Source organism: Erpetoichthys calabaricus, chromosome 2 (genome assembly GCF_900747795.2).
Source record: "Erpetoichthys calabaricus chromosome 2, fErpCal1.3, whole genome shotgun sequence".
Lineage (NCBI taxonomy): Eukaryota > Metazoa > Chordata > Cladistia > Polypteriformes > Polypteridae > Erpetoichthys > Erpetoichthys calabaricus.
In genome coordinates this window covers 168,020,175-168,042,695 of record NC_041395.2, presented here as the reverse complement: position 1 = coordinate 168,042,695, position 22,521 = coordinate 168,020,175, and positions in this window count along the sequence as shown.

Genomic DNA, 22,521 nt, shown 5'->3' with positions numbered 1-22,521 from the left:
AAAACTCACTGAGATTGCACGGGTGTTGAACCAGCTGAAGGTAGGGAAGGCTGCAGAAATCTGTAGTATCCGGAGTGAACTTCTCCAGGCTGGTGGTAAGGATGTCCTTCTGGCATTGCAAGCAATCTTTGCTTCCATTTGGGTATCATTCCAACTGAATGGAAAGCAGGACTTGTCATCCCTATCTACAAAGGGAAGGGTGATTGCCTGGATTGCAGCAAGTACAGGGGGATAACACTGCTCTCAGTTTCGGGTAAGGTCCTTGCTAGGGTTGTCCTCAATAGGATCCATGATCACTTGCTCACCTACCAGCGACTGGAATCAGTCTGGTTTTATGCCTAAGAAGATTGAGGGTTCTCATGGAGTGCAAAGTTTTTTTGTAGCCTTTGTCGATTTTCGTAAAGCGTTCTAATGATCAAGCTGCCCTGTGTAACGTCATGAGACTTTGTAGGATCCTCTCAAGGTTGCTGGATATCATGGCTGGCCTGTACACTGGTACTGTGAGTGCTGTGCGGAGTGGAGGCAGAATCTCTGCATTTTTCCCAGTTGATTCTGGGGTTCGTCAAGGGTGTGTTCTTGCTCCTACTCTGTTCAATGCTTGCATGGACTGGGTGTTGGGGAAGGTCATGGGGTCCAGCGGCAGTGGGGCGTCTGCTGGTGAAAAAAGATTCACTGATCTTGATTTTGCTGATGATGCTGTGATTTTCGCAGAGTCAATGGAGGCTCTGATTGGGGCTCTAGAGAGACTGAGTACGGAGTCTGAGTGTCTGGGTTTGCGAGTATCCTGGATAAAAACCAAGATCCAGGCCTTTAATGACCTCTAAGGCACAGCCATCAGCAGTGTGTCTGTTTGCGGAGGGGTTTACTTACCTTGGCAGTGCAATTCATGTCTCTGGTGACTCTTCCTATGATGTCAGTAGACGGATTTGAGAGCATGGGGGGTCATGAGCTCACTGCAAAGGGGTGTGTGGCACTCCCAATATCCATGCAAAAGGAAAAAGGTCCAAGTCTTTAGAGTCCTGGTACTTCCAGTCTTGCTATATGGCTGCAAGACATAGACGCTATGCAGTGACCTGAGATGAAGACTGGATTCCTTTGGTAATTTGTCTCTTCAGAGAATACTCGGATACTTCTGGTTTAACTTTCTGTTGCTCATGGAGTCCTGAATGAGGCACATTACCTGCATTGTGAGGGAGAATCAGTTACAGCACTACAGCCATGTGGCACGATTCCCTGCAGCTGATCCAGCTTGCAGGATCCTCATTGTTGAGAAATCAAGTGGCTGGACCAGGCCAAGGGGACGACCACATAACACCTGGCTGCGGCAGGTAGAGGGTTATTTCTGGAGGGTGGGACTGAGACTGCATGTTTTTCTGGTGGGTTGCCAACCAGGATCCCAAACTGTTTTGCCGTGTGGTGGGTGTGGCAACGCTCTGTACCTGTGCATGCTCCCCAACTTGACATGACCTCACTCATTGATTGTGCCCCAATCGTCCAGCTTTTCTTCCATTAATGTCAACCTACTGCAAATTACCCACTCATTGTAATTTTAGTTGATGATGAAAATTGATGAATAATCATTTAACAAATATTAAGTAAGTTCAACGCACTGTATCAGAGCATGCTCAGAACCTATCCTCCCCTCCTTCCAGATCAGACACTTCTTGAAAATACTTAAATATGTAAATTGCTAAAAGGATCACATGACAAACCTACTGAACTGGAATCTCATTAAGTGGACATAACCCTTACCCCACCAGATCCTTTCCCTTGACAAGTCAAACAAGGACTGTTACTGAGAAAGTTTATAGAGTTTCAGCTGTTTTTTTCAGTCACTATGGTAAAGCTGCAGAAACAGAGATGCCACAGAATAAGACATGGCGTGACAAGAACACAGTGTTTGCACAGAGAGCTGCCAAGATAACATCGAGGTTGCAAGGGTTTCTGCTGTAAACCACACTGCGTGGCAACATTATTTAGAGTTATTGGTGTAAATAGTATATATTAAATATGAAGTTGTTGTTTGGGTTTTAACCCATATATTGTCACTGGAACAGTAGTAAACATTGTTTGATTTATTGATAATATATACCAGTGCACTAGTCAGGCATGATTCTACCAATCTCGGTTAAATTGTATAGGAAAGGAAGGATGTTTGTATTAATGTAAAAGGTGGCAGAAGATTGACCTGGGAGATTATGGACACAATAGTGAGTTTGATTTTACACTTACTAGATATTGGCTGAGTGATGGATTGGGATAATAGTTAGCACTGCTGCTTCAAAAGCCCTGGATTGTTCTCTCTTTACTCATGTTGACTTTTCTCCATCAACTTCCTGCATCACAAATACTACACACAAATTAGATTACATGGGGACTCTAAATTGACCTCTTATTTATGAGTGCTATTGACAGGCACCTTTTAAATGTCTAACTACTGCCTTGATCTCAATGCAGCTGGAGTGGAGTCCAGTTCTTTAGGCTTGTTTGTAAAAGGGTTGCAATCCTGTATCCTGGAGGAGAGCAGCTGCAGTGTGAATCACAATTACTATTCCTTATTGTTATTATTATATAGGAAAATCACAATGGCTAATGCTGCTACTGCCCAACTTTAGCAGACTGGGTTCATATTCCAAATTGATCACTGCATGGATGGCTTTTGCATGCTCTCCTTGTGCTTGTGTGAGGTGTTTCTCCAAGTACTGCGGTTTTCTTTCACATCTCAAAGACAAGCAATTTATGTTTACTGGTACTGCTAAATTTGCCCAGTGGGAGTGAGTGTCATAGTATGTGTGTTGTGCTTCGTATTGGACTGCCACTCAGTCAATAGTTATTATCTACCTTGCATCTAATACAGTTGAGAATGTTTCAGTCCACATTGACCATAAAATGGAAAAAATTATGGTTTTATAGGTGTTAAAATGCATTATTATAAAAAATGGAATGACTTAATTGGAAGCAGAATAGTGTAACAGATTGTAGTGCATTGACAGTGGTCAGCCTTCCTCTGTATGTGTAGGTTTAATGTTTTGCCTATGTTCATGTGGTTTTGCTGCACTTATAATTTCTTTTATATTTCACACAAATGACATTATAAAAACAAGCTGTCAGGAAGAAGTGTTCCCTCAGTTGATAGATATTCACTGTATGATTGCTTTTTTTGTTTCTCCTTTTGCTGGCTGGAAAAGCAGTAGAACATAAGAAATGGAATGGTCATAGAGTGACTGTGTGGAACAGTAATTATCATTGCACTTCAATGCCAACCTTTGTTGTTATTATTATGGTTATTATTATTACTAGTAGTAGTAATAGCAGTAGTAGTAGTGATAGTAGTATTGTTACTATTCATCCATTCGTTTTCTTAAGCAGTTTTTCAAGGAGGTGTTCTGAAGGCAGACAAGTAGTTCAAGCATATATGTCATGGTCATTGACAAAGGTGATGTCATGTGGGACAAGACTGCTCCCACGGCCTATACCATCACCAACAACAGACCAGGCACCGAGTTCCGTGGCAAGAAGAACAAGTCATGTGTCTTCATGAATGTGATGATCCTGACGAAAGAGGCAGAGAAGATCATTAAGTGTAAAAATTCAGGCGCATGTGGAAAACAAGGACAAGGGTGGCTCTAGTAGTTGTAGGCGCACTGGGAACCATCAAGATTCCAAGAGCACCTGGACAGACTCCCATATAGAGTCAGTGTGAAAGAGATCCAGAAGGTCGCACTCCTTGGCATGGCCTGCACTCTTAGATGAGTCCTCAGCTGCACAACAAGCTGCGTTCAAAGCCTGACAGGTCTGATTGACCTCCAGCGAATGCACCAGCATATTTTAGTGTGCTGAGAGGAGGGTGGTGATAATAATAATAATAATAATAATAATAATAATAATAATACTCTAATAGTTTTAGAGTTTTCTTAGTAGAACTGCCTAAAAAGCAGGAACCCACCATGGACAGGTCGCCTGCCCATCATAGTGAAGAAAAGTTGGAGTTGTAAATGGAAAAACATGTCTTTGGCCTGAGATAAGAAACCATCATAATCAAGCTGTGAACTGTACACCAAAACCTCAACAGTCCTTATGCTGCTATGCAACACCTCTTTGTCATCTTAATCTTTTGTTATATCTTTTTCCTGTTCAAGGTTGCATGGAGCCAGAGCTTATCCCAGCAACAATGGGCAGACTTCAGGGATGTACTTTGGAGGAGTGCTAATAAAGTTGATTGATTCATTGATTCATTCATGTAAACACTAACAGTCCATTTTAGAGTTACAACATCAAAAAGTACAGTGAAAGGATTCCTCAGGTATGAAACAAGTCGAAAATGGGTGGCACAGCAGTAATTTATGAAAGCAAACTCAGTCTTACTCTGGTCTCCCATCCAGGGTTGTTTCCTGTCTTGTGTCTGATGCTGCTGGAATGAATTTGACCTCACATTGAAATTAATTGGATAGATGGGTGGATAGATGGATGGATGCTTTCTGTAACGGGGCACTCCACAACAGTGGGTTTCCTCGCACCCAGCCCTTTTCACCAGTTCTGTCGCATTCTCTGCTTACCCAAGCTGAGGCTCACATCTATCAATAATTTCAATTTACACGTCCCCAGCATCTTTAATTGCTTTTGGTACGAATCTGAGGAAAGTGAAGGCCCCCACAAACCCAGCAGGCCTCTCTCACTAACAGATCAAGGAATGAATGACGCTGATAATATTTGACCCCATTGTCACTTGTCACTGAATTGATTTTCGCCCAAAGGAATTTAAACATTCCTCAAAGGATTATGAAGATGTTTCCCTACAGATTAGGCTCAGCAGGGGAAGACTTTGCTCCCAAGTGAATCTTATTTCTCATCTTTTGACTGCCAAATAGAAAACCTACCCTGATATCGACTGCACTGAATTCAGCAAACCTGCATGTGACCACTATGAATATACTGTAAGTGTGTGTGTGTGTGTGTACCCATCCATCTGCCCATCTGTCCGTTTAAACTACATGTATAAATATATAGTTATATGAGATGGCAGGCAGAATTTTGACAGATGACAAGCGTACAGTGCAACATTTTTTTTTTACAAGCTGTTGCCATGCACACTAAATAAATTAAAAAAGACTTGACAAGAACAGCTCTCAAAGTAAGCAAGAAATACAAAAAGTAAATTCTTAGATACAGTCATGGGATAAAGTAAGTACTTCTACAGTATTGACACATCAAGATATGATCTTTATATAAACAATATCTGTAGATACAGTAATGTTGATGTAATTGAAAAAAATGAAAATTTGACTTTGCAATGATGTAATCAATGAAAAAGTAACAGATATGCCATATTCGTCTGTGGAAAAAGTAAGTACACACTTGGTTCTAATAGCTAGCATTGCCCCTTTGGAAGAAACAACCTGAAGTAGGCATTTCCTAAAACTAAAAATCTACCAGTCTTTTACCTTGGCTGGGAGAAATATTTTCTTCTCTTCCATGCAGAATTCTTCTGTTTATGTAATGTTTGCAGGGTCTCTTGCATGCACAGCCCATTCAAATCCCATCACAGAACCTTGATGGGACTCAGATCTGGGATTTGACTTAGACATTCCAGAGCCCTTCATTTCTTTCTTTTCAGCCATTCCTTGGTGGATTTACTAGTATGTTTAAGCTTGTTGTCATGCTCCAAAGTCCACTTACTGTTGATCTTCAAGCACCTCTGTCTCATATTACCCTCAAGCACCTTCTGGTGCAATGAACAATTTATAGTTGATTCTGTGATGGTGAGCTATCTATATTTTGATGCAGCAAATCAGCACCAAAATATAACATTTCTTCCACTATGCTTTACACTTCACCTAGTCTGGCCAAGTTTTTTTGCACTGGTGGAATTGTCATTTTGTAAACTATAATGAATGTAACAAGTGCTGTAGGAAGTGAGTGGTTTCTGATGATTTTTTTTTTATTTTTTGCCCAGGCCACGATTCTCCCTTGCACCCACCACTTTCTTCGGTTCTACTGCTGTCCAGGACTCGCGAGTAACCTAATGGGGAACCACTCTCATGCCTCCCACTCTTTGATTTTACATCCATGCAAAACTCCCATGAATCTCAAAGGGGGATGTATTTATTCTTATCTAAGGTAGTAAAAAGGCTAGACCCTGCACTGCATACATCTTAGTTTAATTTATGACTGTAATTTGGCCCTGTTGGAACTTGCATATATGCGAGAGTCTGCTGGTGAGAATTAGTTCCTGCCTTGCACTTGAGGTTGCTGAGAGTGGCTACTGTACTTCTGACTGGATTAAGCGAATTTGATAACAGTTAAGCATATTGATAGGGCTTTAATGTCATCACACATCAGTTTGTCAACCTCCCCTTTCCCTAGTCTTTCACAATTGTCATGCATTGCAAAGTGCTTTATTAAGTAGTGAAAAAAGTTCAATATCTATAACTGAAGATTAAGACTGCGGTGGGTTGGCACCCTGCCCGGGATTGGTTCCTGCCTTGTGCCCTGTGTTGGCTGGGATTGTCTCCAGCAGACCCCTGTGACCCTGTAGTTAGGATATAGTGGGTTGGAAAATGGATGGATGGATGGATGAAGATTAAGAAAAGTCAACAAATCAGGGGTTGACTTTTGTGCATAGCTGGGATGGCAGCTGTGCATATTGCATCTCTGTTAGTAATTTGTAATAAAATAAGTATTATAATAATTATGAACTGGTTTTGAATTATGAACTCCTCTATTCTGCTTGTCCTCTCTGTATCCTTCTGCAACACTTGATGCCAACTGCCCTACTTCCAAGCTGTTTTTCGGGCCATGAAACAGAGATCTGAGATAATGGCAGCTTTGGAATCAATGGATGTAAAGATTGTGTTGTCAAATTAGATGGCCCAGCACAGATTCTGCTACAGAATGCCAAGGAGGGGGTGGGTGGTTAGTTGGCTGAGGTCTTCAGGACTGTGACTGTGTGAATTTGTCTTTGGCTTTCTCTGTTATAACAGACCAAGGACCCTCCAGAAGTTTATTTTCTTCAGTAATTCTGCTGATTGCAAATTTTGTTTTCCTTTCCCTCATTGTCAACTGGGCATAATTCAACAATTAATTAATGGATAGATGTTGCTGGGTTCCATTTATGTTGATCAATTGGCACCAGATTTCTTGTATTTATTTTAGCAAATCCGTGTCTTTGTGTGTACTTATCATATATTTAGTCATTTGTAAAGTTTGTAGTTGTATTTAACTATGAACTTTATAGAGTGCTATGAGCGTGTATTTTGTATGGAGCTCGCCTCAAAAATAAAATTAAATATCAGAGTAATATTTCACTGATGGCATACAGGCACAGTCACATCACAATTCAACCAGTGGTGATTTGAATATTTGGATGATTGGCGTTTGGGGGACAGACATTGAGACAGGGCAGGAGATTCTGAGCTTTGGAGGAGTGAAGTGGTGACATCAAATTAGTGTGAGCGTCTCACTGGTTTACTAGAGGTCAGAGCTGAGAAGAGGGTCTTGGGAATTTCAGTTTAGAGTTTTAGATGTGAATCATATAAGGCAGCATGAACACAAACTGCTAGAAGCTTCTTTCCATGACTCCATGGGCATTTCTCCCATATATTGATGGTTAAAAATGCAGATGATGTTGTTTAAAAAAATCCTTCATTGTCCAACATTGGGCCATATATGTGACAATATTATAAAGACAAGTTGAGATAGTGAGTGAAGTTGAAGTGAAAAAGGTGAATTGGGTTGACATTAAAGGGGTATTTTGGAATATCTGATATAGGTACATAGGCTAGTGCCCCATGATCAATTCCATGGGGTAGTTTGTGTTTTAATAAAAATAACACTCATGTCTTTTGTACAAAGTTCTGCTGAATGAAAAGACTCCACTCAGGCAGTGGCCAGATGAGGATTGGAGTCTCCTCAAGATATAAAATTATGCCCAGTGGTTCACTGTGCGGCCATCAAATTCTTGTATTTCTCAAGATGACACAAATACAAAAGTAAAGCTGCAAGGGAGAACATCAAGAGTATTTATAGTAAATGTGGGGCTGAGGCAGATAGATAGTGCTGTCATGCATGTTATTAAACTAGTCTGGAAAAATAATAAGGAAGCGTGAGATCAAAGAAGGCAGGACCATAAATAATAGAATACTACAAGTCCTCGCATATGTAGATGACCCAGAGCTGCTTGAGGAATAGTCAAAAAATGTAGGGCTGGAAATTAACAAGGAAATCTAAAAATGTAGGAAGACCAAAAAATATATGTTATAATAGGAAATCACAAATTCCTGAAAGTTAGGGTCAAATATTATTAGGATTATTATTATCATATTTCTGCGGTGGGTTGGCACCCTGCCCAGGATTGGTTCCTGCCTTGTGCCCTGTGTTGGCTGGGATTGGCTCCAGCAGACCCCCATGACCCTGTGTTCGGATTCAGCGGGTTGGATACTGGATGGATGGATTATCATATTTATTGAAGAGAAAAATCAAATAGGCATCAAAATTAAAGTTAAAATAAATGCAGCAAACAATTGAAACATTGCAATGTGTTCAATACTAAAATCAAATGTAGTCTCCAAAATGGCGAACTTAAAACTTACAAAGCTATCATCAGATGGGTTGCTTAAAACAAGTACATGAGAAAATGATCCAAGTATGGGGATGAAAGGTGTTGAGTAAAATCTCTGGCACGATATATGAGAATGGGGTGAAGAGAAAGATGAATGAATAAGGAATTTGCAGATGTTTATGCAGAACCAGACATTGTAACACAGGCCCATATAAAGAGCAACAGACTGAGCTGGATCAGGTGTGCAGAGGGAATGGAAAAAGAGAGAAGTGTTAAGAGAATATATACAGTACATTAAAACTAGAGGGAATTAGAAGAGGTACTGGCAGGCCAAGGTAACAGTGTATCAATGATGTTGAGGAAGATCTTAAATATCTAAGAATTCATGGTTGGAGAAGAAAGGCAACAGATAGAGAAGAAAAGCCCTCCATGGGCTGTAGTACGGAGGAGTATTAGGAGTAATCAAATTCTTGTCTGAGAACATGGCAATTGAATAAAAATGGCATACAACCTTAGAGAGTGAAAGAAGTTGGAAGAAGCAAAAAATCTAAAACATTGCCCCTGCTCTGCGTCTTGTGCCTCGTGGAAGAGGCTACAGCCTCCCCCCAACCCTGCCTGGATAAGCAGGTTAAGAAAATGGATGGATAATATGCAAAGTTTACAGTTGACTCATATTAGAAACTGCACATAATTAATATTTTAAAGATTGAACTAATTGGCTACAATACTGAAGTTCTATGGCCACAGAAGGAAAATCATTACGCTGATAAAACATTAGTTAACAATACTGAGCAATTATACACAACTTAATCAAAGATTAAATTTTGCACGGCGCACATTTCAAAGGAACCCCAGGTATAATACACAGATAATTTTAGTGCACAGAAGTGTGCTGTGCCATCCACAGCTTCTATAAGCTTCTCAATGGAGAGACTTACCTTGGCTATGCATTTTAAGGCACCTATACTGTTACATATACTGGTTATTCAAGGGAGTTTTATGGTTCTTTACTGGGTTGTATGGGTCCTTGTGGAACCATTTCTTGGCAAAAGCACCATTTCATTCAGGGGAGGATCCTCTGCATATGAAGTTGGTTCTTTGGGCTTTGAAAAAAACTCCTATTATGTAGAAAAACACTGTAATATTCAATGTATAGTAGATTAACTATAGCAGGACACTAACAGATTAAGAAAAATCCAAACTTGGCCTGTGTTATATGCAGCAAAATCACGACCCATTGGTATTTCACAAATCTATTACTATCTAGTCATGGCTATTAATTGTATCACGCCTGCTATGGATCTAATTAAACAAAAGTTCTTTCTGGAAACTTCATGTGGATGGATCTTTTGGGAGCCAAAAATGGTTCCCCTGGGGCATTGCTCTGAAGAAACACTCTGCCATTTTTATTTTTAAGAGTGCAGTGTATATTATTTCACTAAATTTTCCAAATCCATTTATTAAAATTCATGGTGTCAAGTGAGGCTACAACTGCAAATATGGCACGAATCTACTCTGGAGAAGGTGATGGTATATCATACAAGTTAACTTGAGTCAGTTTGATATTTTGGGTTACTAATCGACCGCACCTCCAGGTCTTTGGCATGTCAGATGAAATGGAAGTTCTTGGAGGTAACCGACCAATACACTGAAATGTTCAGAATACAGTGAAATGTTAAGACTCCATTGAAACAGTAACACAACATCTCATTGCCACCAGAGTCAAATACAAAATGGCCTTGTTTTATTATTATTATTATTCATTCGTTTTCCTTGTTATCCTTAACTCAATGAATGTGAACTTTTTTGCCAAAATGTCAGCCGTATTTCGCTCAGAAACTTTTATCAGTTTTACAAACATATTTTCCTTTTGTGCACCTCTATAGGGCCGCTTAAATCCCCTCATGATAAATACTCCATATGCCAAACAGTCGAGCTTAGGAATAAATAAAGAAATAAATAAAACATCAGGCAGATTGAAACAGAATCCGTGCTTTTTTAGACAAAAAGTGCAGCATCTTCTGAGCTCTTTATCTGGCGCTAGCAAGCCAAATGCACAGCGGCACGGTGTCATTGTGCGCAGCAGCTCGCTTTTTGTGTTCACTCTGGCGTTACAGGGAAAAGCATAAATACTGTCACGTCTTACAGCTGCTCGTAAGCTCGGAGGTGAATGAGCTCGCGATGTTCTTGCAGAATGCGAAACGGAACCCTTTGTTTGTTTGTTTGATTACGAGGACTCTGTCAGCTTTTCTTCTTTTCTTCTCAACGGTCTTGTAAAGGCGCCACATCAATGTGGTCCAATACTATAGAGTATTATCCAAAAAGAAGAAAAAAGAGAAAAGAATAAGAAAAAGAACATCTTTTCATTTGGTGAAACAAAATAAATAAATAAACGAATAAAAATCCACAAGTGCTTTAAAGAAAATCCAAATATTCCAGTATTACCAGCAGATGATAATGTAAAATCAACTTAATATCTGCACAATACTGCATGTGACAGTTTGCCATAATGCGCTCTCACGGGATTAGGGATCTGTTTAACAGGTTTGCCATGCAAAGCTACTGCCAGATATTTGTGACGAGAGAGCACCTCACGCGCTGTTAAAACTAACTGCTGAAATGTTGAACAGTATCTTAATCTCTGAAATTTTATTTTGTATCCCCGCACCCACCCCATTTTATATGTAAGACTGAGCCCTACTGTCTCTTCAATACATGTAACAGTAATAATAATAATGATAATAATAATAATAATTTGTTATTTTTATTTGCTTATTCATTCAAGGGACATTAGGACTGAACCAGGCACACTAGGACTGGGAGCAAAATGGGGACTGACCTGCATGGGTGATATTGCAAGGTACACTCAAGCACAATCCCATACTAACTCTAGTAGGGCAGGTTTAGTCACTAATTCACTAATTACACGTCTTTGAGCTGTCGGAGGGAAAACCAGACTTCATGAAGAAACAAGCACACAGACACTGGGAGAATGTGCAGACTTTACAAAGCGATCAAGCATAGGATGCAGTTCCAGAACTCTGGAGCACTGAAGCAGCCATAATGGCAAGGGGCAGTAACCTGGGGCCCCACAAAACCATATTTGTTAGATTTGATGGTGATCTTGCTCACTTAATTATTTTCCTGAAAATTCACCTTGTGTCCAGCTTAGGATTTTTTTTTCCAGTGTCCCTTGATGCTTTGTGAGGCAAGTGATACAAATGTCATGTATTCCTAGAAATGTATTGTATATATATGTTTTTTTTTCACTTATTGCTAGTTTGTGACAATTTGTTGTATTTATCTTGTGCTCATTTTTCTATCTGCATCTTTTGTTGTTTAAGTGGTGCAGTGATTAGGGGACTGTCTAGTTCACAGAATTCATAAGCACTACAGGCATTTTATCTGCTCAAGAGCTTTTACAGTTTCTTAAAGAAAAAACTTCCTGAACATCCAAATGCAGCCATTGCTTTCAAGCTTTACCTGACATTGTCTGTCACAAATGCAAATGGTGAGAGATCTGTTTTCAATCTCAGGGTATAGTGAAGAATAGGTTCAGAGACACAAAGGGACAGGAAAAAGTGAATCATTTAACTCTAATGTGATTCAGAAACTGGATATTTAGAGATTTGATTAAGGAGTTTACGGCAAAGAAATCCAGAAAAGTGCAATTTTGAAAAGCAAGCATTTTGTCTGAGTTAATTTACAGAAAGGTCTATGCATTATTTGATATTCCTGATTTTATAGGCATTTGCAGTAGATTCTAAAGTTGATTTTCAGACCTTGGTTTGCTTGTTATCTGTGCAGCAATGGCTCTAATTAAAGATATAAACTTTAGTACAGAATAATGTACTGACTTCAGCTGGAGGTCATGATAAGAAAAGAGCAGGAGAAAACCTGAGGTCACAAAATAAAGCCAATGGTCAGGACCGGTGACCAGTGAGAGAAACGACAACACCAGTAACACTAAAAAGTCAAAGTCAATCCCAAAAAATTCTCAAAATAAAGCATTTAGATTGCATAGAATCTAATCTCATATAAATCTGAGACTGCACTAGTTGACGTTTTAGCAGTTTTTTAGTTCAGCCCAGAAGGCAGCAGTTGCTTCTGTACCACCCTGCTTCTTCTTGTATTCGTCATCTATACATTAGTTTTCAAGACCACCTATTCAGGATCCAGAGCCAATCCTTACTGCTTTAGGTGAAACACAGGAACCAGCCTTGGTTGAAATGCTGACCCATTGTATAGGAACAACCCCCTGTACATTCAATTACTAAGACCAAGGAGTACCAGTTAACATAACACAGATGTTATTGGTTTGTGGGAAGAAAACTGGTGAATCTGGAGAAAACACACAGACATGAGACATGAGTTCCCCTCATCAACAACAAACCTGGAATCCCACTTCTGTAAGTTTGATAACTAACCTTTTATCTGGTACCTTACAGAAGCCTTCTGAAAATCAAGAAAAATAATATCATATTCACCTATCTTTATATCCTTTTGTTGCTGTTTCATAGAATTCCACCATATTTTGAAACACAACATTCCTCTACTGAAGCCATGTTATTTGTTAATACTCCTTGTGAAAGAAAACACAAAGACAGGATAAAGGTTTGGGGTTCCACTCCGTATATTGTCGTTAGTAGTTAATAATGCGGTTCTCTGCAGAGTTATCTCAAAGGACTGAGTCCAAAATGGGACTGATTGGGAAAGGCAAGTAGCTGGCTTTGTAAGTGGTGGGAAGGAAGAGGAGGGTGCAACAGGGCACAGGCAGAAGTGAGATCTGTAGGAGAGCGTGGTCAGGAGATGGAAGTGGAACCTGGTTGGGGTTTAGTTGGTCTTTCCTTTGGGTGATCTACAGAGGGGGCAGAAAAGACATTAGTGCACTTAGTCAACCCCTGACCTGGTGTTTTACCTTTAGTACAGCCCATTGACTGCCTCCCATGCACACGTGTATGGCACTCCAGTTCAAGACTTATGCTGCTCCATCTCTTCCCTAATCATTTCTGGCAGTATTTATTTCTTAATTTCAGACACACATTAAGCTTACTGGCCTGTATATATTTGGACCAGCCTGATCACCCTTTGCATACAATGTAATAATATTTGCTAGCCTACGGTCTATAAGAATTACCCCTGTATTTAGAGATTTTCAAAAAATTATCTTCCAAGGGTTTACACATGTACTTACTAACTTCTTAAAGCACTCAAGGATAAATGTTATCTGGTTCTGATAATTTGTTAGAACTCAGTGCATTTAATCCAAGCAGCACTTCTCTCTCTATAATTTCCAAGTCACTAAGTAACTCCTTAGTAGTCCCTGTTACTGCTGGGAGGCTATTGACTTCTTCATACTTACAGTATAAACTTCAATAAAGTGCAAGTTCAAAGCATTTGCTGTTTCACTAACTGTATATTCAAGCTCATCCTTACCATTCCTAATACTCTTCACCTCCTCAGCTGTCATTTATTTACTGAAATATTGAAAGAATCTCTTTGGCTCAATTTTTGTATTCTCTGCAATATTTCTCTCCAACTGACTTTTCACCTTCCTAATATCATTTTAATAAGCTGTTGCTCTCATGTTCTCATATGTCTTACAGACACTACTGAATTTCTTAATCATATACATCTTATACGCTGTTTTTTTTTTCTTTGTAACCCCCCTTTTTAGTTTTCTTAAGTTTCTTACTGCTTACAATTTTGACATGAGCTTATCCTGTATTATACGTAAAACACTTCTAAACCTGCCGAATATCTCCTCAACTGTCTCTACACTTAAAAACTCTCCCCAGTTTATTTTACTGAGGCTTTGTTGCATCCACTCAATTTCTGCCCTACTAAAATTACATTTAACTGATTGTGCTTTAGAATATGTACTTGGCCAAAACACTGTGAAATCCATTTTATTATGGTCACTAGATGTTAAAGTTCATTCACTTTTAGCCCCTTAATTCTATCCTGATTATTACATAATACTAAATCTGGATATGTTGAAAGAACATACAGTAAATGCAGTATGTAATGTTATAATTGGTGCTATGTTCTAGGTTTAATTGCATATTTTTCTTTGTCTGTTTTCCGATGGATAATTCCATGTTTATTATTTTGCTTGTCTCATTTACAGCAATTACAGTTTTTCCTCAGGTGCTTAAGAACAGTGACCAAGCCATTAAAGCATGTTTTCAATTCCATATACATATGAGCAAAATAGCAAACATTCTTGCACAACAGCAAAGACCTTAACATTGTTTGCAGATCACTTTTCATAGCTTAAGGGCTTTTTGGAAAACTCTGCTCACAGTGATCATTTGGTAACAACAAAATCACATGTGAGTGTCTGATCAAGCTATTCACTACAAAATGGCAGCAGCTGCTAAGTCCCAGTCACAAAACACTTCCTGAAATTGGGCCACACTTGCAATTGGTTAACCAATTCCTGCAAATCTAATGCTAAACCATTCCAAAGATGCTAACACAATATAAAAGGTTGTGGTAGTTATGTTGTTTGATTTTAAAAACAAAATGGGCATGACAGACAGGAACAAAGCCAGAGAGGACATATCAGATGAAGAGGAAAAGTTAGATGAGGACAAGTACGACAAAGAACAGAGGTCAGCTATGAAATTAGAGCCATTATTGTAGACCATGTCACTAATCATGGTCTTTCCATGCATGAGGCTGGTCTAAGGGTGCAGCCAAACATTTCACAGTCATATGCAGCATCGATTATTTGAACATTGAAGTGTGAAAATCTGTAGGGGCAAAAACAGTCATTTGCTGCCATTGCATACATAGACTTCAGTGCATACAGTTTTCAGGTTTAGATTCACTACAGTAAAAATAAATATTATCTTTTGTGTCCCAGATTGCATATTTGCCTTCATAGAATTGAAAGAATACCTACAGCTGGTTGATAATTGCAGACCACTCAACATTCCACAACATTCATTCAGTCAGTATAGCAACTATTGATAGATTCTTGAAACATCACAAACTAAGCATGAAACAAATTTACAGAGTGCCATTCGAAAAGAAAAGTGACTGTGTAAAGGAGCTGAGATATCAGTATGTACAGGTAATGAGCCAGAGTTATGCATTCAATATATGTTTGCTGTAACTCTATGTAGGACCTGATTTTTTTCCTATGCTTTAATGTGTTTCCCTTTGGGATGTTTATTGTAATTTCCAAGGATGATGGAGCTGGAGTCTAGTGCTGAACCACCTACATTCTTTTATGTGGATGAAGCTGGCTTCAATCGGCCAAGACCAGGAGGCATAGGAGAAATATCATTGGGCAGAGAGCAACAGTACAGATACCAGGGCAGAGAGGTGCAAATATAACAATGTGTGCAGCTATATCAGAAACTGGTCTTGTAGCATACATTGTAACAGTTGGGCCATATAACTCTGCAAGACTTACTAAATTCCTTGATGAGCTTCACTGAGTACTACTGGTGTTTGAAGGGAGAGAGGATGCTAGGGTCTCTGTCCAAAATGATGCAATCTATGGGACAATGTTCCGCAGTGAAGGAATGTTTTGTGGCTCAACTAAATATGTGAATGGAATTTCAACCTCTATATTCTCCATTCCTCAATCCTATTGAGGAATTCTCTTCTTCCCAGAGATGAAAAGTGTATGATTACCATCCCTATGAGGGAATTCCTCTTTTAGATGCCATGACAGAAGAATGTAGGGCCATCACAGCATCAGACTGCCAGGGCTAGAACAGACATGTTCAGAGATTTTTCCCGTGTTGCATTGCCAAGGAAAGTATTGTTTATGATGTTGATGAAAATATGTGGCCCAATATTAGAGTGCTTGGAGATAGTGGTCTGCCTGCTACTATAAGAGATGCCCCTTCGGTCTCAGCTTTCAAATCCCGGCTGAAGACTCACTACTTCAGTTTAGCATATCCTGTCTAGAGCTGCTGATTAACTGTACAGACTGCATCTCTGTTGTTAGTCATTAGCACTAAAACATAAGTAACATGATAGTTATAATTTGCTACTAACCCTCACCTATTCTGTTTCTCTTCTCGGTACTCAAATGTGGCACTTGGTGCCACGGCCCACCTGCCAAGTTGTTTTGCCTGCCAAAGGTAAAGTCATCCCTGATAGAGGATCTCAGGAATCGTGGGGTAGATGGGTCCTTTCATCGGATTGGCTGGCCCAGCACTGACTCAACTGTGGAATGGCCAAATGGGGGAGGCAGCTTGATGGCTGAGGTCTCCATGACTCTAAACAAATCCAAATCATATTATGGGATATCATCTACTGTTAAATTCTGCTCCGTACTTGTAATATTTTTATTTTTATACTGTATTGAGGATTTGTTCTGTTCTGTGTATTGTATTGTATTGACCCCCTTCTTTTTAACCCCCCACTGCACGCCCAACCTACCTGGGAAGGGGTCTCTCTTTGAACTGCCTTTCCCAAGGTTTCTTCCATTTTTTCCCTACAAAGGTTTTTTTTTTGGGAGTTTTTCCTTGTCTTCTTAGAGAGTCAAGACTGGGGGGCTGTCAAGAGGCAGGACCTGTTAAAGCCCATTGCGGCACTTCTTGTGTGATTTTGGGCTATGCAAAAATAAATTGTATTGCATTGTATTGTATGAGGCAGAAAAAAAAGCAAATGCCATTTTTTTGTATGGCCCAATATTAGACAGCTGAGAGATCAGGCAGAGTAAAGCAAATGCCATATCTGCTTTTTTTGTATCACATTGCAGTATTTTTGAATTTTCAATATTTGATTGCATATGCACCTGTTTTACAGTATTTCACTATACTGTATGAAGCCCAATAAAACTACTGTGCCTACAGTGAAGATGTGTTTTCTCATTCTTGTGCCACTTTGTCGGTTCTTCTGTGAGTGTGTACAGATGATTTTACTGCAGTGAGTGAGTGTTTTGCCTGTGAATGTTCCCTGATTGCTTGTATGTGTTTACTGTTGAACTGATTGTGTGTTACTGTTTGAGTAAGTTATATCAATTTGTATCATGTTTTTATTATTTTTGCAGTGAAGACAGTGTTGTACTGGCTGTATTGGCTGGTTAGAGAATGCGGTTATTTTTTGACCAATGTAGTTAAGCACGTAGAGAAAAACTGTATATATAACGTTTAATATTTGTGTCTGAACTTTTTTTTCACTCTACATTTAATTTTTGCAGTAAGATTTTGATTTGAAATATCAAAGCATTTGGTGTTCATGTCTTAAATCCCTGGTGAAGTGATTGATTGACTTTGCATGTTTTGACACATATGAACAAGGTTTTGATTGTTTTTTCTGGCTTTTGAACAGGTGCATTAGTGTTAAGAGAAGTGCCTTAACAGTTTTGAGAACTGCATTAAGAGTTGTGAGAATGACGTTCCTGATGTGTGAACTGCATCAAGAAAAACTGGAATTGAAGTCAGTCAGTTGTTTTCTAACCCGCTTAGTCCTGAATAGGGTCACAGAAGTCTGCTGGAGCCTATCCCAGTTAGTATAAGGCACAAGGCAGCAACAAACCCTGCATAGAGCACCAGTCCATTGCAGGGGTGTAATTGAAGTGTTTAAGGAAAACTAAAATACAAAGCTGGAACAAGTCCTGATTGAGTTATGACAGACATTTTCTGGGAATATAATTATCCATCCCTTACTTTCTTATCTCCAGCCAGGTAAGATAGACTTAAATACCATAAAGACATAAATATCAGGGATCCAGTGTGGAGACACACCCAAATGGTCTACAATTCAAGCAATGGATTCTGAGTAATTCCCAACACAGGCCAGCCAGCAAACTCTTTTATGCCAGAATGAGGTTACTCCTCCCATCCAGATGAGCTGTCTGCGTTCCATGGCTGATGTTGTAATAAATCAGCACCAATATTATGATGTCAAGGCTTGTACCGAATGTCAAAATCATACATGGCCAGAGCAGCAAGTCACCTATGGCCAGTCACATTCAGTTTGGCACTAATTAGAATGTACGTGAGTGGATTGTTGTCTTTTTGTACTATAAACCTTGCAACATAGAGATGATCATGACATTCATCCATATCAGTCAGCTTTCATGCAAGGATTTCAAGATGGTGAATAGAACAGTACTGCTCAGTTGGACTGAACTTGTGACCTACAAAGGCAACAGGTCTTCTGGATGCTCTTGATAGAGAACAACACCTAGGCCATTAAAATTGGCATCAACATGAAGTATGAAGGGTTTTGCAGGATTGGTGAATAACAATACTGGAGCATAAATAAGGCAGTAAATCTCTGGTCATACAGTCTCTTATTTCTTTGACATTTCTCCTGAGCAGCTGACTTTCAGCCTTTATTTGTTCCACACATTGCTGGTACTTCATTCCTTCATCATCTAGGAAAAAATCAATATCCACTGGTAGATCAGCTTCTATCCTGAACATAAGGAAATAAGTTTGTATCCTGTGGCTTCATTCATTGTACAAGTGTAAGACTAGCTGTCTAATGTGCTGACTCCATCTCTGTTTCTTATTCTATTTTATTTATTGTTTTTTTTTTGTAAGATCAGCAAATAACAATACTGTAGCATAAATAATACAGTAAATAATTTGGTGTATGTCTTCTGTTCAGGACTGTTCCCAGTGTTTGCCAAAAGGTTCTTATTCTTTAAAAAAAATTGCTGTCTTGTTCAGCATAGGTTTGCACCTGTCCTTGGTTGGAAAATAACCCTTTGTAAGCTTGGTGAGAGGTCTGACAAAAGCTGAGTAGTTCTTTACGATGACAATGATAACAGCTGCAAAATTCTAGAAAATACCTTAAAAATTTTAAATCAGTCGGCAGCTTTTGTTGCATTGGTGGCTATTCCAGCTGCAGACACAACATCTCCTATGTATCTAACTTTCTGTTGACAGATCTAATACTCATCAATGGACACTTTCAAGCCACATTCTTCCAGTCAGTCAAACACCTACAATAATCATTCCTCATGCTCTTCTAGAGTGTCTAAAACTATAACATCATCTAAGTAAGCAATGACCTGGAGAAGATGCATGTCACCCACAGCTTTCTACACAAGTCCTCGCCTTTCCTTCAGTCTAAACTGAAGAATCATCAAATATGATTCAACATCTCCTCTAATAAGTTGATTTACTATCTGTTAGCTGTAGAACCAATGTGCCTTTTTGTACCACTTTGGTTAGTGATCTTTCCATCTTTCTAAGAAAATCTGACAATGTCTCATCAGGGTGATGATGGAGTTATCAAAGAGCAAAATACAGGTCTTTCCCAGACTCAGAGGTCCCAAAACTACACCCCAGTTTCTGGTTGGGAATGTCTAATGGCCTTTGATATTTCTAATGCAGGACAATTCAAGCTTACCATCGTCCTTTTACATTTCTCTTTACCCGTATAATGACATTCCTCTATCATTAATTTTGCCTGTTCAGTCCAGTTTTCTATATTATTCCTCTCCATCCAGAGTTGGGATGGTGCCAGAGAAACTACATTGTCATCTATAAGCAGCATACTCACTCGAGGGTTTTACAGTTTTCTGCAATAGCTCCCGTACAGCATGGACGATAGTCTCCAGAGAACTCACATTAGCATAAAAAAGGGGGAAATAATGTTTGAATGTCAGCCATAAATTTTTCTTCTCCTCCAGAAGGGCTTCAAGTTTCACAACAAACTTATCAGGAACTGGATCAGAACCCTCAGCCACAGCCATCTACCAACTCTCACTTCTACCAAGGGGCAGCACTTCCTGTGGGTCACATTTTGGGTCAATCCTTCTCTACATTCACACAGCACCAACAAGATACTGGGATTGATGACTGCCCTGGCATTATTAGCATGTACCCTTCAAAATGCTTTAATAGTCTGTGCAGTTTCTTCACTGTGATCTACCTCTGCATTTGCTGGCATGCCTACTAACAGAAATCCATGGGCTGTATCAGTCTGTTTGTTCTCTGCACCATTTAACAAGTTCAGCTTGCAACAGAGAACCTCATGGTCAGCCATTGAGCATTTAGTAAACAAAAATATGAAATTGAGCTGGATATTAAAATTAGTATGGTGAAGATGCCAATGATTCCTTTCGGACTCCAATAAGTTAGTGTGAAATTGACCTGTAGTTTGATTTTGCTATCTGATGCATGCCTAATTGGTGATCTCATTTATTTTGGGGAGGGAATGCTTACAATTCTGCAAAATAGCCTTATTGATGTTAACTTTCCACATGTACCAATTGTATCAAAGTGGTTTTGATTGTGTCCTGGTGAAGTGGATGTAATTACAGTTGACAATTGAATCATAGTTTCAACAACAATGGTCTCAAAAATAATTGACATGAGTGTGTAAACCCAGTGTTTCATTTCACTGGGCCGTCATGTTGCAGATGCTAATGAAGACTGATAAGAATGCTGTATGAATACTGAGAATGTGTAGGCCGGAAAGCCACTGCAGCAAGTAATAACTAACTAGACTGAGTGTTAAGTCATGTGTTCTAAATGAATTCAGCTCAGCGTAACGGTCCGTCTAGGATGATCCCATTCTCTTTGGAGGAGCTGCTTTAGTGTGTGCAGTAGTGGAAGTCATTATGAAACAGAACAAAATAGTAAGCCTCTTTATTATTTATTTGGCTGCAGGCTTTACAGATTGCGACCTATGTGATTGATATTCATTACAACTGTTTGCAGGTATTTCTTATAATCATGGCAAGAACTCAACTGGCAGTCTTGTGGTTTAACAACCAGTGCCAATACACCACACTGCCTCCATTTTTAACGTAGCTTCATTTCTATCAGGCTCAGGCAAAGGAGCAAATAAAAATTAATTCCTGGGGGCACTTGTGAAGTTGTCTCTGTGTTTTAATCTCTGCTCTAAAGGCAGAGTGGCACAGATGGGGGACTGGTGTTGGGTTTCTATTACTACAGTGGCATCTCGGAAACAGCTTCAAATGGCTTATTAAAGACATGTTTGAATGCTAAATTAACCCACGGAATATTTTTTTTCCCCTGCAAAGCCATGTAAAATAAGGGCCATTTGAAAGTGTTATATAAAACTATTGATGCATAAGACTCTACTATTGAACATTTTTAATAACAGATACCTGAAGGTCATGCAGAGGGGAAGAATTTAGTGTTGTTAAGCTGTAATTGATTTCGCCCTGGCACAACGCAGCCTACATAATAATTTTTCTTTGTATGCACGCACACGTGTGCTCTTGTCTGCGTGTTAATATAATTATTTCTGTGGCATAAATTCAATTCCTACAGTTGAATATTCTGTTTGTTAAATGAAAACCTTTTGCATTGAGAGGGATTTTTTAAACATATATATATATATATATATATTTTTTTTTTCTTTTTTTTGAAGGACACTCATTATTTTTTTCTCTACTTCATAGCTGAATGAATCAACAGCACATAAAATGGGCTTTCAGATTTTCAGCTATGGAAATACAAAAACTGACACTGAAAAAGAAAGAAGGCAGCTTTTCTTTTCTTTTCTTTCCTTTTGTTTTTTTTTCTTTTCTTTCTGCGTTGTTTTCTTGTCCTCTATAATTTAATTCTTGCCCTTATGCACCTTGAGAAGGGGTGAAAAAGAAATGAATTGACCCAAACATTGGATTTAATTATATCGTACTGATAGCATAACTTGTGGCATTCTTTGCCGAATAATGCATCTTTTTAAAATTAGCCTTCATGGCAGGCAGGCATTGGCAGTTCAAGGTAAATAATTGTTTAGATTTTAAATATCTTCAGCACATAAAGACATAAAGCAATGAAAACTTTTCTATTCCCTTCTTTAGCGCATTCACATTTTATTCCAGCTCTATTCTATCTGGTAAGCAAAGTGAAAGTCAGCATGAAAAGGATTTCATTTAGAGAGCGGTGGCACGGCATTGTCATCATCTCTGGCCACAACAAATGTGAAATGGAGATCAAGGCGCTGTGACTGTGATACCTAAACCAACAATAGCTACTCCTGACTTTGAAGAAAATATACAT